The 17,296-nt window shown below is 47.0% G+C and overlaps 1 non-coding gene across 1 annotated transcript; it reads right to left on the reverse strand.

Moving 5' to 3' along the window:
- Nucleotides 1–4,593: 4,593 nt before the first annotated feature.
- Nucleotides 4,594–4,757, reverse strand: LOC115504617. The gene has a single exon (XR_003965726.1). It is a non-coding gene; the product is annotated as a U1 spliceosomal RNA (small nuclear RNA).
- Between the last annotated feature and the right edge of the window lie 12,539 nt (nucleotides 4,758–17,296).

The following is a 17,296-nucleotide window of genomic DNA, read 5'->3' on the forward strand; positions in this document are numbered from 1 at the left end:
GTAATTTTTAGGTTGAGATTAAGGTCAGTGATTTAAATAGTCAATTTCTGTGAAAAGGCATACCGATACTCTACAAATCTGTACAGTCTGCTCCTGTGTCAATCTCAGTGAGCATCTGTGTTGAGCTACTGCAAAGCTTCTGTTACAAGCATGTTACTGTAGGTCAGAGACTTTCCATACAAATGAATAGGAGTATGAGAAAAATTGAAATTGACTCATGGAATTCTCCCATCTATATATGATGAAAGTAAAGAAGAAAACAGAGTACTGAATATGCTTTGTTTATAACCAAAACTGTAGCTCGCTAGCACTAAAAACATGCAGACTTTCCCTGTCTCTCTACCCCTTTCTTGCTCCTACTCTGTGCTCTGTCTCTCTCTCTCTCTCTAAAATAAATAAACATTAAAAAAATTAAATGGGTGGCTGGGTGGCTCAGCCTGTTAAGTGTCTGACTTCAGCTCGGGTCATGATCTCCCAGTTCTGAGAGTTGGAGCCCCGCATCAGGCTCTGTGCTGACAGCTCAGAGCCTGGAACCTGCTTCAGATTCTGTGTCTCCCTCTCCCCTGCGTGTGTGCTCGCTCTCTCTCTCTCTCTCTCTCTCTCTCCCAAAAATAAATAAACGTTAAAAAAGGGGGGGCACCTGGGTGGCTTGGTCGATTGAGCATCTGACTTTGGCTCAGGTCATGATCTCGAGGCTTATGAGTTCAAGCCTCTCATTGGGCTCTGTGCTGACAGCTCAGAGCCTGGAGCCTGCTTCGGATTCTGTGTCTCCCTCTCTCTCTGGCCTTCCCCTGCTTGCACTCTGTGCTGTGTCTCTCTCTAAAATAAACATTTTAAAAAAATGTACAAAATAAAAAAATGAAAATGTGCAGACTTTGCAAAATATCCCAAAAAACTGTTCAGAAAGATCTCAGATACATTAGAGAAGAGGTGGGAATGTTTGGGTAAGAAGGATGCTTCACCTCTGTCTCCTTGGTCTGGTCTGTTTGCCATGGAGCAGTCGTGGTGTTTTCCTCAAAAACCAAAATCAAGGCATGCCGTGGTCTCTGCTCAGACCCTCCGTCCTCCAGAGTAGGAACCAGAGCCTTTCACTGTGACCTACTCACCTTCCGGCCCCTCCCTGCCTCTCCCATGGGTCTCAGCCCAGCCAAGGTGGCTGCGGGGCTCTGTATGTCTGATGCCCCAGCCTTCGGGCCTTTCCACCTGCTGTCCCCCTGATACCCACAGGACGCCCACCTTCGCCTCCTTTAGGCTTCTGCTCAGAGAAGCCCTCCCTAACAGCTCTATTTGAAATAGCAGCAGCCCCCCCCCCCCTTTTTTCCCCTCTCTGGCTCTTCTCTCACCTGAGTTATTATCTTACTGTTTTCTTATTTAAGGTCTGCCCATCCTGAGAGCACAAAGGGAGTTTGTTTTGCTTGCTGATAAAGTCTTTTTTTTTTTAAGTTTATTTATTTATTTTGAGAAATACTGCACAAGTGGGGGAGGAGCAGAGAGACGGGGAGAGAGAACCCCAAGCAGGCCTCACACTGTCAGCGCAGAACCTGACACGGGGCTCTATCTCATGACTGCGAGATCATGACCTGAGCGGAAATCAAGAGTTGGACGCTCAACCAACTGAGCCACTGGGGTGCCCCTTCAGGCTGTAAATTTTGCCCTAAGTATTCCTGTAGGCATATCCTCTCTGTTTTATCGTATGGTGTTTTCGTATCTTCTTTGACCAGTCAATAGTTAGAAAGGTATTTTCAAGTTTGGAATGCATGGGGATTTGCTTATGTTCCGTCTTGCTGATTTCCCACTGTATTCTATTGTGGTCAGAGAATATGCTATGCATGATAGTGATTTTTGGTATTTATTAAGACTTGTTTGTTGACTTAGCATGTGGTCAGTTTTTTGAAAATAGTCCGTGTGTATTCTCTGTCTCATATGGAGTCTTATGAGGGTAGTTTATTTTTATTTATTTATTTATTTTTAGATTTTTTATTTTTCTAAGTCATCTCTACACCAGACCCACAGCCCCAAGATCAAGAGTCACACACTCTTCTGACAGAACCAGCCAGGCGCCCCTGTGAGGGTGGTTTAAATCTTCCATGTCCACACTAATTCTTCCCTGCTTGCTCTAGCTCTTAACTGGTGGGAGAGGTATTTTAATGTATTTCACCGTGATTGTGGATTTGTCAACGTGTGTTTGTAATTCTGTGAATGTTTGCCTTTTGTATTTGGAGACTGTTGTTATGTGCCTACAGGTTTAAATTCTTTTGTCTTGGTTAACTGATCCTTTTGAACATTATGTAGTGAGCCTCTGTGCCTACCAGTGTTTTGTTTTCTTCTGTTTTCGCCTTAAAGTCTGCTTGAATTGGTCCGTAGTCATCTTCTTTTGCCTCACGTTTTTATTTATTTATTTATTTATTTATTTATTTATTTATTTGAGAGAGAGAGAGAGAGAGAGAGAAACTGGGCAGGGGAGAGAGAGGGGCAGAGGGAGAGAAGAATCTTAAGTAGGCTCTATACTCAGTATGGAGCCTGACACAACCCTCAATCCCATGACCCTGGGATCATGACCTGAGCCAAAATCAAGAGCTGGCCGCTTAACCGACCGAGCCACCCAGGCACCTTGCCTCACATGTTTTTCCCTCATCTCTTGACATTTAGTCTTTTTGAATCTTTATGTTTTTAGGTGAGCCTCTTGTAAATAGTCTATGGTCAAATATTATGAATAGTGTATAATCATATAACCCTTTAATTGGCAACTTAGTCTATTTTCATTTATTGTGATTACAGACGTATTTGAATTATTTATGTCATCACATGGAAATTGGTTAGTATCTTTTATTCCTTCCCCCAACCTTTCTTATAATAATAATTCTATTTCAAAATTTTAGAAGTTGCCGATTTCTGGCATGCATCTTTGATTCAACAAAGCCAAAAATTAGTCCCAAACAAAACAAGGACCTTGGAACCCTTCTTATTTTTTTTATTTTTTAAAGTTAGCTCTGTGCCCAGTGTGGTGCTCAAACTCACAACCCTGAGATCAAGAGTCACATGCTCTACTGCCTGAACCAGCCGGGCGCCCCTCTGCCATCAGTCTTATTATGGTCAGATAATCAGCCACTGGTAGCTTTAAACTTCTTTTTTCTTTTTGCTTTTGTTATGCATGTTCACCATGATGGTTTTGAAATGAAGACTTTTTTTTTTTTATGCTTATTTATTTATTTTTTTTTTTGAGAGAGAGACAGAGACAGAGCACGAGCAGGGGAGGGGCAGAAAGAGAGGGAGACACAGAATCCGAAACAGGCTCCAGGCTCTGAGCTATCAGCACAGAGCCCGACGTGGGGCTCGAACCCACAAACTGTGAGATCATGACTTGAGCCGCTCAGGTGAGGTCATGCCGCTCAACTGACTGAGCCACCCAGGTGCCCCGAAGACTTACCCTTTCTTTTTTTTTTTTTTTTAATTTTTTTTTTTTCAACGTTTATTTATTTTTGGGACAGAGAGAGACAGAGCATGAACGGGCGAGGGGCAGAGAGAGAGGGAGACACAGAATCGGAAACAGGCTCCAGGCTCTGAGCCATCAGCCCAGAGCCCGACGCGGGGCTCGAACTCACAGACCGCAAGATCGTGACCTGGCTGAAGTCGGACGCTCAACCGACTGCGCCACCCAGGCGCCCCAGACTTACCCTTTCTAAACACAGGTAGGGTTTATGCTTCTTGGGTCTTTAAACTTGTATCTTTTGTCAGTTCTGAAAATTGAGCAATCATTCTGTCTTTAAATATTGTCCTTCCCCCATTCTTTCTCTCTCTTTATTGGATCCTACTAGACCTATGTTGCCATTTATTATTCTCTCTTCTATGCCTTCTAACCTCTCCTTTGTATTTCCTCTCATTTTGGTTTTCTGTGCATTCTGGGCATAGAGAATCTGTTCCTCAGACATGTCTCCCAGCTTACTCATTTTGATTTCAGCTACTTTAACCTGTTATACAGCTCATTTCCTTTTTAAAATTTTGTTTCATGGAGCGCATGTTTCATTTTTAGAAGTTCTACTTGAGGGGCGCCTGGGTGGCTCAGTCGGTTGAGCGTCTGACTTCGGTCCAGGTCATGATCTCACGGTTCGTGGGTTCGAGCCCCGCGTCGGGCTCTGTGCTGACAGCTCGGAGCCTGGAGCCTGCTTTGAATTCTGTGTCTCGCTCTCTCTCTGCCCCTTCCCTACTCACACTCTGTCTCTCTCTGTCTCCCAAAAATAAACATTGAAAAAAAAATTTTTTTTTAAATAATAAAAGTTCTACTTGATTCTTCTACACACCTGCCTCCCCACCATGAATGATGTCTTATTCTTTAGAGTTCTGATTCCGAACATTTTTCCCTTCAATCATTTGTTAAATCATTTTAATTGAATTATAACATACATCTGGAGAAATGTACTAATCATAGATGCATACCTCACCAAATTTCCAAAAGTGAACCAAGCCTTGGAACCAGCACTAGGGTCAGAACTCAGAACATTCTAGAATCCACGGAAGTCTCCCTTGTGCTCACACCCAGTCTCTCCTTCCCTCCAAAGGCCAACACTTTTTATATTCATTTTTTTTTTTTTCCTACAGGGGAAAACGCGATCGTAGTCCGCCACTACCACAAATTATGCAGTCGAGTTTCCCATATTTGGGGAAATCACAGAGGTCAGCACGTCCAGAGTGCAATGGATAAGCCTAACCCTGGGAAAACCACCTTCGTGATCATGGTATCTCCCCTGCCAGGTAAGTATATATATTCTCTCTTTTTTTTTTTTTTTAATTTAATCTCTACACCCAACGTGGGGCTCGAGTTCACGACCCTGAGATCAAGTTACGTGCTCTTTTGCCTGAGCCAGCCAGCCTATATTCGTTTTTAAGACTCATTTGATGTCTTTCAGATCGTTGTCATCTTCTGTTTGTTGTGCTCTCTGAGTTTCAATCCGAATTGCGCCCCGCCCGCCCCGCCCCGGGATTTTGACATTTCTCAGCGTAAGCTTATCCTCACAGTGGCTGGTTCTTAATTATCCTTTCCTCCAGTAGAATCCATCACAGCCTGGGTAAAATGGAGTATGGCTTCAGAGCTTTTCCCCTTGGCTTATTCCTCAGGAGTATCACCAGACCAGGCTCGGTGTTTATGTCAGCGTTTGGCTTGAGAGTTTCTGGACTGTCCCAGCCCGGTAAACCACGTGATGCTGGGCTGGGAGTTTGGGATTCTCTGGCTGAAACAGACAAACTTGCTTGTCACCCATCTCCCTGTAGATGGACACATTTTCTCAGGTTCCCCCTTTCACTTTTCAGAGTTCTCAGGCCCACCTCTAGCCCTGGGTGTGCCCCAAGGATGGCTCCTGTCCCCACAAGAGCGCTAAGCATAAGCCCCTGCTGCTCACCCTTTCTTCACCCGGGGACAGAAGCCAGGTGAGTTCATTAGCTGTCATCTGCGGGGGACAGTGCCCTCTTGTTTCTGGCATCTGACGACTTCTCTTTCTTTTGTGCGAACTCAGCCATGCATTTGAGATCATTTCTGTTCTATTTCATTGACCATTTTCAGGTGTTTGTGAGGAGAGAAACTTCAGATTATTATAGTATGCAAAATCAGAAACACTTGAAGAGGTCAGTGAGCTGTTGAGCACTTGAAAGGTAGCTAGTGCGGCTGTGTGGAACAGATTTTTAATTTTCACTTAATTTTATGTTTTTATTTTTTGAATTAAAAACAAATTTACATCCAAGTTAGTTAGCATGTAGTGCAATAATGATTTCGGGAGTAGATTCCAGTGATTCATCCCCTATGTGTAACGCCCAGTGCTCATCCCAACAAGTGTCCTCCCTAATGGCCCTTGCGCGTTCAGCCCATCTCCCGACCCCAAACCCTTGCAGCGACCCTCAGTTTGTTCTCCATATTTAAGAGTCTCTTAGGTTTTGTTCCCTCCCTGTTTTTACATTATTTTTGCTTCCCTTCCCTTATGCTCATCTGTTTTGTATCTTAAACCCCACATATGTATGAAGTCATAGGATATTTGTCTTTCTCTGACTAATTTCGCTTAGCATAATACCCTCCAGTTCTATCCACAGAGTTGCAAATGGCAAGATTTCATTCTTTTTGATCCCCGAGTAATACTCCATTGTATATATAGACCACATCTTCTTTATCCATTCATCCATCGATGGAAATTTGGGCTCTTTCCATACTTTGGCTATTGTCGATAGCACTGCTATAAGCATTGGGGTGCATGTGCCCCTTCAAAAAAGCACACCTGTATCTCTTGGGTAAATACCCAGTAGTGCAATTGCTCGGTCATAGGGTAGTTCTATTTTTAATTTTTTGAGGAACCTCCACACTGTTTTCCAGAGTGGCTGCACCAGTTGGCATTCCCACCAGCAGTGCGAAGGGGTTCCTCTTTCTCTGCATTCTTGCCAGCATCTGTCATTGTCTGAGTGGTTAATTTTAGCCATTCTGACTGGTGTGCGGTGGTTTATTATGTTTTTTACGTATTTGAGAGAGAGGGGGGGAGTGTGGGAGGGGCATAGAGAGAGGGAGAGAGAATCCTAAGTAGGCTCCACGTTGACAGCACAGAGCCCACTTGGGGCTCGGTCCCATGAACTGTGATGTCATGACCTGAGCTGAAATCAAGGCTCAGATGCTCAACTGACCGAGCCACCCAGACGCCCCTAATTTTCATTTAATTTTAATTAATTGGCACTGAAATTTAAATAGCCACAGGTAGCTTGTGACTCCCACATTGGACAGTCTGGCCTTAGAAAGGAAGGATGAACTCATTAAAGCCCCATGAGCTTGGCAGGCTCGGGTCAGACTCACCCCAGGGTGTGGACCACGGGCATTCCACATCCCCGTCCACGGCTCTGAGCACCTTGATGGAGGTCAAGTGGGAAGCTTGTGGGTTGTGAGTTGGCCTAGATTCCATTCTGTGGATTTGGACCCACAAGTGCCGGATGAATGGGCCAGTCTGCCTGGAGGACAGGCCCTAGGGGGTGCCCCGGGGTTCTGTATTAGGCCCCACCTATTTATCTGTTGAGGGCGTGGCACAGAGTTGAGAAGGATTAGGAACATCTTGAGTGACAGTCACGACCAGGACCCTTGTGGTCTCTTCTGCCCCTTAAAACCGTGGCTTGCTGTCTTCACCCCCGACCCCTATTCTGTCCTCAGCCCTTTCCTGACCCTCAGACTCTCCCTGGAGGGCCCCTCCCCTGGCAGGACTGCCCACCCCGGGGCCTCCGTTACAGCCTCACACATCTGGTGATTCCCCCGACGCCCAGCTTCTATACTCCCCACTCTTGACATGCTTACTCTTCTGATACAAAAGTGTACATACGTATGTGTCCACGTTCACATAGAAAAAACGTTTATGAAAGTAAACTTTATGTGCACAGTGGGCAAGATTCAAAATCCATCCATGAGTATACAGTGAGGTTTGTCTCCCCCACGCCCTGGATTCCAAGCCACCAAATTCCCCTTCCCCAGGGCAACGGCTGTCCTTCGACACTGGGAACACTGGGAACACCTTTCCTCAAGAGCCTTAGGGATTTCTGTGTGACCTGCCAAACAGCAAGTGCCTGGAGGGCAGGGCTAATCTTGTCCGTTCTCTGCAGGCTCTCTGGGCACAGGAAGGCTGTGATGCTTGGGTCAACCACAGTCATCTGAGGGCGAGGCTCCTGAGTAGTAACAGGGAGTATAATGGAGCCTTAGTGGGGATCTGTGAACCTCCGGCAGCATTGTGGGCCACAGTGCTACCTTGAAACTCCCCCCACTAGCTTCCCAGGGGCACTAGGCTGGAGACAGAGCTCATTCCTGGGACTGCTTCAGATTCTGTGTCTCCCTCTCTCTTTGCACCCCTCCCCCCTGCACTCTGTCTCTCTCAAAAATAAATAAACATTAAAAAAATTAAAATGTTTTTATTTTGGAGAGAGGGAGAGAGAGAGCCCACGCAGGGGAGGGTCCAAGGGAGGGAGACAGAGAATCTCAAGCAGGCTCCATGCTGTCAGCGCAGAGCCTGGCGCGGGGCTCCAACTCACGCTGCGATCATGACCTGAGCCAAAATCAAGAGTCAGACACTAAACCAACTCGGCCACCCAGGCGCCCCTCTAAATTTGTTTTTCTAGCAACAAGCTGAGACCAAAGGGAAGGGAGGGTTTGAAGGGTGCTGAGGGATGGGGTCCTGAAGGGTACAAGACGAGGGTTGAATCCATGCCAGGGAGAGACCTTCCGTACCCATTTCCAGTTTTCCTTTCTTGCACTGGAATTCTGCTCTCACAGCTCAAGCCTTGGGTAGAAGTCTTGGGGAGGTCCACATCTTGGGGGGTAAAGAGGATCAGAGAGCTGGAAAAAAATAGGGAGAGGGACAAGATTATGGGAAGGAGCAAGTCAGGCAAGTGGTGACGGAAGAGGTTGAGCTGGAACCCCTCCCTGGGAGACCTCAGGGGCGTTTGGTGAGGGAGACACTGAACTTCCTGAGTCCCCGACGCCCGGGATCTGATTGACTATTTGTATTGTAAAATCCAGGGAGCTTGGCGACCCTGGGGCCACAGGCATCATCACCAAACTTGGTTGGAGGTTGGTTAGAGGTTGGTTGGAGGTCACCATCGGGTGCTGACCAGCCCCAGCCTGTCCCGGACACTGAGTCCTCCTACACTGCCAGGCACTCCCAAGTCCTTGCTCACCTCTGTGCCTTTGCATGTGCCGTTCCCTCTTCCCAGAATGTCCTTCCCTCTCGGTCCCCACTGCTCCCACATGCCCACCAGACAACCACCCACTCCTTTTCTATGCTCACTGCGAATGCCGCCGCCTCCAGGGAGCCTCTCACAGCACGGATTCCTCAGCACAGTCTATTGGCGTGTCTGCCTTCCCCCACTGTGCCATGGGTCCTCCAGTCCCAGGGCCATGTGGGGTTCGCTTCTACCCCATCCACCTACCTCCTGCAGGCAAATGGGTATGCAGCTCATGCTTGCTGAATAAATGAATTTTTTTTTAAAGCTAGTAGCATTGCTTCTAGGTAAGTGAGACTTGGCTTTAAACTGTGCTGATGTGGGGGCGCCTGGGTGGCTCAGTTGGTTGGACGTCCAACTTCTGCTCAGGTCATGATCTCACGGCTCTTGAGTTCGAGCCCCGCATCCAGCTCTGTGCTGACAGCTCGGAGCCTGGAGCCTGCTTCAGATTCTGTGTCTCCTTCTTTCTCTGACCCTCCCCTGTTCGTGCTCTGTCTCTCCTTCAAAAATAAATAAACATTAAAACAAAGTTTTTTAATAAAAATAAAAATAGACTGTGCTGATGTGGAATTTGTACTCGCCTGTGAAAGTTGTTCTGAGACGCAGTGAGCTCCGCACCCCCGGAAGCAAATGTCACCCACCTTTAAAGGCAATGTAACAGACACCCACTGGTGTTACCCTGTCAGAATCGCAGTGTCTCTTGCACTCTCCCATTTGCCACTGTAAGCGAGAAAGGACACAGGATCCAGGCTTGGACAAGCATGGTACCCAGCCTCCTGGGGACAGCAATCAATCCAGGCGGCTTGCACGTGACCCAGCAGGTCAATCAGTACCCTTCCTCGCCATTGATGCCTGAATGCAGGGAGGCAAAGCTTCCCTTCCTGGGGTTGCTAAGCTGGAGCTCCTTTGTGAGCCACTGAATTTGATTTTTGTTTTGCCTTATTTTTCTTAAGCCAGTTTGAGTTGGTTTCCATCACTAGAAACCACATAAGTTTGACTCAATAAAGGCCAAGTCAAGTAAAGTGCATGCTTCTGACTGGTCGGGGGGGGGGGGGCGGGGTGGGGGGAGCGTATCAGCTCTGAGCAGTTTAGTTTTAGAGGTAGAGAAATAAAATGCCACCCGTTCCCAGTGCGCTGAGAAGTCTGGAGACCACGTCCTGTGTGTAAAATGAGGAAGACCTGGGGATTTTTAGCCAGGAGAAGGGAAAACTCTGGAGGCTGCAGAGAGGCATGCTGGGAGGACTGGGTTGGGCAATAGCTGAAAGGTACAAGACAAGGAGTGACTGGACAGTGACAAAAGCTGTCTGAAAATAGAGGCACTGCTGTGTGAGGTGGTGAGATCCCCATCACTGGTGGTATTCCAACAGAGACAGAAGGAATCAAGAGTACTGATGAGGCAGTTTTTACCTTGGTTATAACAACGGTCCACAATAGGGAAGTATACTCTTCCCAGCTGGGGGAAAACGTGGATGCTTTTTTTTCCTTCTTTTTTTTTTTCTTCAGTCACTCAATGACTTAGGGAGTGCAGTTGACATATAGTGCATCTTATTCTTTTTTTTTTTTTAATTATTTAAAGTTTATTTATTTTGAGAGAGGCAGAGAGAGCACAAGCAGGGGAGGGGTAGAGAGAATCCCAAGCAGCCTCCCGATATGGAGCTCGAACTCACAAACCATGAGATCATGACCTGAGCCAAAACCAAGAGTCAGATGCTTAACCGACTGAGCCACCCAGGCGTCCCTAGGGAATCTGATTCTTTGGACTGGCTCAAATACTAAGGGTGCCTCTATTGAGAACCACTGGGAGAAAAGATTAGATTAGCAGAGTAGTTTTAGATTGTATTTTAGTGATGGAGCAAACCTTCTACAGAACCCTAAGACACAACAATTCCACCTCTAGTATTTTTTTTTTAATGTTTGCTTATTTTTGAGTGAGAGAAAGAGAGGGAGAGTGTATGCAAGGGAGGGACAGAGAGAATCCCAAGCAGGCTCTGCACTGTCAGCACAGAGCCCAACGTGGGGCTCAAACTCATGAACTGTGAGATCATGACCTGAGCCAGAATCAAAGGTCCGACGCTTAACCGACTGAGCCCCCAGACACCCCCCCCCACCTCTAATATTTAACATTCAGATACATTCATGTTTGTAGGAAATGGTATATGTACACAATTATTTCAGCGAAAGAGTTGGAAGCAATTCAGTGTCTGAATTAGGGTTCATCATGGGGCGCCTGGGTGGCTCAGTCGGTTAAGCGTCTGACTTCAGCTCAGGTCATGATCTCGCGGTCTGTGGGTTCGAGCCCCGCATCGGGCTCTGTGCTGACAGCTCAGAGCCTGGAGCCTGTTTCAGATTCTGTGTCTCCCTCTTCCTCTGACCCTCCCTGTTCATGTTCTCTCTCTCTCTGTCTCAAAAATAAATAAATGTTAAAAAAATAAGAAAATAATAAATTAGGGTTCATCCACACGCTGGTGTACTGTGCAGCCCTAAAATCGAATGGGGGATCCACCCTGAGCTAAGATTAATCAGAAATGCTTAACAGACTTTTGTTCATCGAAACACCTATACAGAGATCTTCCTTGACTTACTACAGGATTACCTCCTGATCAACCCATTGTATGTTTTCCACTTAAAGTGGAAAACGCATGTAATATATCTAACCTACATCGTAGCTTAGCCTAGCAGACTTTAAACGTGCTCAGAACACTTACATTCGCCCATACTTGGACAAAAATCATCTAACACAAAGCCTGTTTTATAATAACGCATTGACTCCTGCGACATCCTGAATGCTGTTCAGACAGTGAGAAGCACTGTGCCCTCCTGGGCACAGGAGTGTTGACTGTACGTTGGTCATTCACCCTCATGATTGCGTGGCTGATGGGAAGCTGCCACCTCCCAGTGTCACGAGAGAGGACCATCCTACACGTCACTAGACCAGGAAAATATCCAAATTCTAAATTCCAAGTACCGCGTCTACTGAATGCACACTGCTCTCACACCATCATAAAATTGAAAAACCCCAAGTCGGGCCTGTCTGTAGAACGTTCAAGGCAGCACTATTAGTTATAATGAAGCCTTGGAACCTGCCCAGATGCCCATCCACAGTAGAACGGATAAATAAATGGTCGCGTATTCATTCAATGGAGTAGCTCACAGAAGAGAGGAGGAATCAGTTGCAACTATACAACATGGGTGAATTTCACAGACGTAATGGAGGGGAAAAGAAACTAGACACAGAAGACAAAATACCCTGAGCCCTATCTATAGAAGTACAAAAGCAGGCGAAACTGTAATGTTAGAGGTCAGGATGGTAGTTACATGGAGGGCAGCACAATGCTTTTCCCTTATGATATGAGCACTCATGTATGTATATTTTACTTAAAAAACAGTTGCAGACTGGGGTGCCTGGGTGGCTCAGTCGGTTAAGCGGCCGACTTCGGCTCAGGTCATGATCTCGCAGTCCGTGAGTTCAAGCCCCACGTCGGGCTCTGTGCTGACAGCTCGGAGCCTGGAGCCTGTTTCGGATTCTGTGTCTCCCTCTCTCTCTGGCCCTCCCCCGTTCATGCTCTGTCTCTCTCTGTCTCAAAAATGAATAAACGTTAAAAAAAATTAAAAAAAAAAAAACAGTTGCAGAAATGGGATGAGAAAAGCATCTCATCTATGGGAATGATGTCATCTCTGAGATTATGGGATGGAAAGAAGCAAGGGACCAGAGGAGTGTGTGTCCATGAAAAAGTGTGTGCTGGGGGGTACCTGGGCGTCTTAGTTGAGCATCTGACTCTTGGTTTTGGCTCAGGTCATGATCTCCTGGTTCATGAGTTCGAGCCCCCCATGGGGCTCTGTGCTGACGGGGTGGAGCCTGCTAGGGATTCTCTTTCTCTCTCTCTCTCTCTCTCTGCCCCTCCCATGCTCTCTCTCTCTCTCTCAAAATAAATAAACATTAAAAAAAAGGGGGGGGCACCTCAGTGGCTCAGTCAGTTAAGCATCTGACTCTTGACTTCAGCTCAGGTCATGATCTCAAGGTTCGTGGGTTTGAGCCCTGCATTGGGCTCTGTGCTGACAGAGTGGAGCCTGCTTGGGATTCTCCCTCTCTCTCTGCCCCTCCACTGGTCTCTAAATAAGTAAACAAACTAAAAAAAATTTTTTTAAATTAAGTCAGGTTGAGAAAGATTGGTGGCGGCCATGTTTCAGAGCACCAGAGAATAAAGAGACCCAACAGGAAGTAGCCATAGGGTACTTGGTTACTAATGTGGCCAACACAACACAACAGCTGTAAAATACTCTTCTGAGATTATTGAGGAAACTTAACTGTGAACTAGATATTAGATCATACCGGGAGTGATTGTTCATTTTCTTGAGTCTGATAATGGGATTGTGGTTTTGGAGAGGACTCAGTTTTAGGTGATGCATGTTGAAGTATTCATTGTGTTCAGGAAGTGAAATGTTACGATGCTTGGGAATCAGTTTTGAAAGGTTTCAGCAAATCCGGCCAACCAGCCGTATGCACACGCGGGCAAATGTTAACAATCTTTGAATATAGATGGTGGGCACAAGGGGCTCATGAACCCATTATTTCAACTTTTCTTAATATTTGAAGTTTATCGTAATAAAACATTTGGGGGAAGTCTCAAAGATGGCCCATTGGGGCACAGTTTTGTACTCCTTGGACTCACTTTGTGTACAGCCATTTGTGAACTAAGGAGAACCAAAAGCCCAGCTGAAGTGCAGACAGGCCCCGGGAAGGCAGGGGTGCTCGGGATTTCTGGGGTCCGTGTAGGTTTGCAGAAGCACTGGGGTGAGGCTGGAGAGGCGGCCTGAGTGGCATGAGGAAGGGCCTTGAGTGCCAGGTTAAGGAAGCTGATTTTGTCTAGGACTCGAGCAAGCCACCAAATGGCGTGAACAACGCTGGCATATCAGCTGGGAGCAGTGAGGGTGGTGATGAACTGGAAAGAGGAGCCTTAGCGTCAAGTGCCGAGGGGCAGGGCAGCCTGGTGGGGGTCTCTGATCATCAGGGGAGACGGGAGTCCCCTCTGAAGGGAACAGCTGCCCCCTGGAAACAGAAGAGAACTTCGCAAGAGCATCCATGGGCGCCTGGGTGGCTCAGTCAGTTGAGCATCTGACTCTTGATTTTGGCTCAGGTCATGATCTCCCGGTTCGGGAGCTCTAGTCCCACATCGGGTTCTGTGCTGACAGCTCGGAGCCTGGAGCTGCTTCGGATTCTGTGTCTCCCTCTCTCTCTGCCCCTCCGCCGCTCATGCTCGCTCACTCGCTCTCTCTCAAAAATAAATAAGCATTTTAAAAAATTTAAAAAAGAGCATCCAAAATCCTTTCTTTGCATGAGAAATCTGGTTTAGAGCGTTGACCCATTTAAAAACAGAAGCAAAATAGAACACTGTCGGAAGCAGACAAAGCAAGACTGAGGCCCTGATCGGGTTCAGGGGCCGCCATCCTCGGGTGAGTGGGGAGGTGTGACAACCCAGAGGGCGGTGGGGAGGCCTGACTGCAGAGGTGCCCAGGGGCGGACTCCATCCAGGAGACTTGGTGACTAACCAGATTCAGAAGGGGGAGGGCGGAGTCCAAAGCGCCTCCCAGGTATCCAGCGTGGGCAGCTGGTGAGTGAGGAAGACACTCTGGAGGCAGAATCATAGAAGGAGGGCACGATGCTGGGGAAGGGGAGCCTGTATCTGGGCTGGAGACCTGGACACAGGGAGCTGAGGTCCTGGGGTGGGCAGCTCTGTTGGAGGAGGAGCCCTCCAGGGAGAGTCTCAGAGTCTGAGGACAAATGGGGGAGGCAGGAGGGGCAGAAGAGACCACAGGGGTCCTGGTCGTGACTGTCACTCAAGGAGTTCCTAATCCTTCTCAACTCTGTGCCGCACCCTCAACAGATAAATAGGTGGGGCCTAATACAGAACCCCGGGGCACCCCCTAGGGCCTGTCCTCCGGGCTGACTGGCCCATTCATCCAGCACTTGTGGGTCCACATCCGCAGAATGGAATCTAGGCCAACCCACAAGCTTCCCACTTGACCTCCATCAAGGTGCTCAGAGCCGTGGACGGGGATGTGGAATGCCCGTGGTCCACACCCTGGGGTGAGTCTGCCCAGGCTATGGGGCCATAGGGAGCGACTCCTTCCTGTTTTAGGGGAAGGGAAAATGACCTTTTATTGAGCAATTACAAGTCAGGGAGGAGCAGAGAGAGAGGGAGAGAGAATCCCAAGCAGGCTCCGTACTGTCAGGGCAGTGCAGAGCCCGATGTGGGGCTTGAACTCATGAACTGTGAGATCATGACCTGAGCTGAAGTTGGATGCTTAAGCGACTGAGCCACCCAGGCGCCCTTGTGTTGTTTTTAGATTACACAGGAATGATCCCCACCTCCACCCCGTTTCTGGCCCCAGCTCCACTCGGATTTTGCCATACTCCCTAGCAAGCTGTATCAGAATTTTGGCAGGACAAGAGGGGCTATGAAAGCTTGTTCTGAAAAACCACTCCATATGTCTCTGATTTGGCAGGCCAAGATAACTGGAAAACCCTGCTCGTGAAATTCTCTGAAATGTTCCATAAAATTTTAAAATTTTATTTTAGATGCACAGCTGAGCCCCCATGGAAGAGAAATCCCAGGAGCCTAGGAACAAAGAGGGAACTAAATAGGGTAGATGACAGCCAGTGAGTTTGATGAGGGAGCATAACTGCAGGCTGAGAGCAAAGTTCAAGCTAGCCCCCCCCCCCCCCCCCCCCCTTTCAAGGTGGTTCATGTAGGATATTCCTTGGACACTCCCTGGCTACCCCAAAACAGGAAAGGACAAAAAACAAATGGTTAAACTGATAAGTCTCCACCAGTTTACAAGAAAAAAGCAATCCCATCAATAGCCTAAAATCCAGGAACTCCCTACTTATTGTCTTAAGAGGGAACGAAAACCTTAGCTGACAATAGCTAAGCCTGCAGTAATCTGTGAGTCTTTAGCCTATGAAAATCTCTTTGGAAACGTCCCTTTTGACTTTACCCTCTCCAGCCCCGTAGTATATAAGGAGCCCCTCTTCACAACCCCAGTGCAGCTCTTTCTGCCCACAGGCCCTGTACCATGCTTTAATTTTTTCATTTTATTTTATTAATATATTTTTGAGAAAAAGAGAAAGACAGAGTGCAAGCTGGGGAGGGGCAGAGAGAGAGGTAGACCCAGAATCCGAAACAGGCTCCAGGCTCTGAGCTGTCAGCACAGAGCCCAACGTGGGGCTGGACCTCACGAACCGTGAGATCATGACCTGAGCCGAAGTCGGACGCTTAACCAACTGAGCCACCCAGGCGCCCCCCAGCTCCATGCTTTAATAAAGTCACCTTTTTGCACCAAAGACATCCTCAAGAGTTCTTTCTTGGCCGGCAGCTCCGAACCCCACCATCACCCCAAAACCTCATCCAGTTGATAATGTGTCTTCCCTTAGGTGTCAGTGAAGGTTGGTAGCCAGGAATGACAGGAGATGAGGCCCTGGATTAGGGTTGCCAGAAAAAAATAATATAGGATGCCCATTTATGTATGTATATATGTATGTATGTGTGTATGTATGTATATGAACAGACAGATATATGCATTTGTTTATATACATAAACAGATTTTTTTGGCTAAATATGGCAGCCCGGACCCACCTAAAATGGAAATTTTACCCAAGAGTCCTGTAAAGTTGACCCTTGAAAAGCCACTGTCCATTAAAGGGCCAACTAGAGGTAATGTGTCTACCAGAGGGTGATAAGCAAATTTGTCTGCCTCAGCCTGAGAATTCAAAGCCCCTGACCTAGTTTTACACTTGCGTGGGATTCCAGATCACTCCACAGGAATGGCTCAGTAATTTCTTACTCAGTAATTTCTTGCAAGCCAAGAAATCAACAGAAACAAAGATGCTCCTGAAGAAGAAGAAGAAAAAAGTGAGAATGGGGGTAGGGAGGAGCCCTAAAGGTATGCCCCCAGACTATAAGCGGTTCTTAAAACAAAAAGCAAACACAAATGATGAGTTTACAGTTAAGAAATGTCAGAGCCCTTGAGGAGATACATATTCCACAAGTAAGACTCAAAGGAGGCATCTTGGTGGCTCAGTTGGTTGAGTGTCTGACTCTTGATTTCGACTCAGGTGATGAGCTCCCAGTTCATAAGTTGAGTCCGGCAACGGGCTCTGTGCTGACAACGCAGAGCCTGCTTGGGATTCTCTCTCTCCTTCTCTTTCCCGCCCCTGCTCCCTCCCCCCCCCCCAAATAAATAAATAAAAACTTAAAAAATAAGACTCAAAGGCACAGCAATTAGGATAACTGGAGCACCCCATCTTGAGATTATACAATAAAATGAAAGGGAGCATAAAATTCAATATATTGATTATGATTAAAGATGTAAAATAAGAAATCCAAACTATAAGAAAATAAACACCCTAAAACTCCATGGAGGGGTGTCTGGCTGGCTCAGTTGATGGGCACATGACTCTTGGTCTCTGGGTTGTGAGCTCTAGACCCACGTTGGGTATAGAGATTGCTTAAAAATAAAATCTTTATTAAGAAAAATCCTTTGTATATGACAAAGAACCAAGTAGAGTTTCTAA

Source organism: Lynx canadensis, chromosome E3 (genome assembly GCF_007474595.2).
Source record: "Lynx canadensis isolate LIC74 chromosome E3, mLynCan4.pri.v2, whole genome shotgun sequence".
NCBI classification, from domain to species: domain Eukaryota; kingdom Metazoa; phylum Chordata; class Mammalia; order Carnivora; family Felidae; genus Lynx; species Lynx canadensis.